The 1700-nt window shown below is 36.4% G+C and overlaps 1 pseudogene; it reads left to right on the top strand.

The window, feature by feature from the left end:
- The first annotated feature begins 575 nt into the window (after nt 1-575).
- On the top strand, nt 576-1498 carry LOC110288975 (annotated as a pseudogene).
- The last annotated feature ends 202 nt before the right edge of the window (nt 1499-1700 follow it).

Genomic DNA, 1700 nt, shown 5'->3' with positions numbered 1-1700 from the left:
CTTATGAGTGCTGTATAGTCAAGCATTTACCAACATGTCTTCCTTCCTTCTGAGGCTCTGGTGATGGAATCTACAGTTTCATATAGAATAAGCACTCATTCTACCAATTGACCTATATCTCATCATTCTAGGATCCTTTTCTAGAATTTTTCTCCTCTAAAACAACAAATAAAAATGTCATCTTCAAATTGCATTATAATTGATTGAAGTGTATATTAAGAAACCCAAAAATAAATTAACACTAGAATTATTTTAGGCCAATAAAATAAATTTGGGTACACTAAATCTATATGATATCTTTATATACATGTAAAACAATATTTCTTTTACACTTTAAGTACACGCCAAGATTATTTTAAAAATCCTGGGAATTTCAACGATGTTGACTCTATAGGGATAAAAAGAATTCCAAAGTACAGAAAACATTACAGAGGCAGTGGGTGTTGTGTGCAAAATAAATTATTCTACTACACAAAATTATCATTATCATTTTATTATTATTTATTAAATGAGTAAATGGACTGATCACAGTTTCCATCTGATATCCTGATCCCTTGTCAACAGAGGAGCTGACAATGACTGAGAACAACTACTCCTTGACAACCGAGTTCATCCTCATAGGATTCTCAGATCACCCAGACTTAAGGACACTTTTATTCCTGGTGTTCTCTGCCATCTATCTGGTCACCATGGTGGGGAATCTTGGGCTGGTGGCTGTGATCTACATGGAGCCTCGTCTCCACACACCCATGTACATCTTTCTGGGCAACCTGGCTCTGATGGACTCCTGCTGCTCCTGTGCCATCACTCCCAAGATGCTAGAGAACTTCTTTTCTGTGGACAGAAGGATTTCTCTCTGTGAATGTATGGTACAGTTCTATTTTCTCTGTCTTGCTGAAACTGCAGACTGCTTTCTTCTGGCAGCAATGGCCTATGACCGCTATGTGGCCATATGCAACTGCAGTACCACACCATGATGTCCAAGAAGCTCTGCCTTCAAATGACCACAGGAGCCTACATAGCAGGAAACCTACATTCCATGATTCACATAGGGTTCTTGTTTAGGTTAACTTTCTGCAGGTCTCATATAATCAAGCACTTCTTTTGTGATGTCCTTCCCCTATACAGACTCTCATGTGTTGACCCTTATATCAATGAACTGATGATACTCATCGTTGCTGGTTTAGTTCAGATTTTTACCATTACTATAGTCCTGATTTCTTATTTCTGCATCCTTTATACTATATTCACAATGAAGTCCAGAGAGGGAAGAAGCAAAGCTTTATCTACTTGTGCATCCCACTTTCTGTCTGTGTCAATATTCTATGGGTCTCTTCTCTACACATATATTCGACCAGGTTCTATCAAAGGAGGAGATGAAGCCATGCCTGTTGCTATTTTTTATACTCTGGTAATTCCTTTATTAAACCCCTTTATTTACAGTCTGAGAAATAAGGAAGTAATTAATGTGATTAAAAGAACCATAAACAAAGTATGATTTTATAATGTTGTAAAACAACGATCTTCTCCCTTGGACAATTTATTTCCACTAGATATTATAATTCTCTAAAACTACCTGTACGAAGAATGTTGAAAATGATAAAAGAAAAAAACTGTAACTATTAAGCTGTTTGAATCAAATTATTTTGAATAGAAATATGCTGGTATAACATACTTCTTGCATTTGAGGAACTGGAACC

The sequence above is a fragment of the Mus caroli genome, unplaced genomic scaffold, assembly GCF_900094665.2.
Source record: "Mus caroli unplaced genomic scaffold, CAROLI_EIJ_v1.1 scaffold_13708_1, whole genome shotgun sequence".
NCBI classification, from domain to species: Eukaryota; Metazoa; Chordata; class Mammalia; order Rodentia; family Muridae; genus Mus; species Mus caroli.
This window is presented reverse-complemented; position numbering and strand designations above follow the sequence as displayed.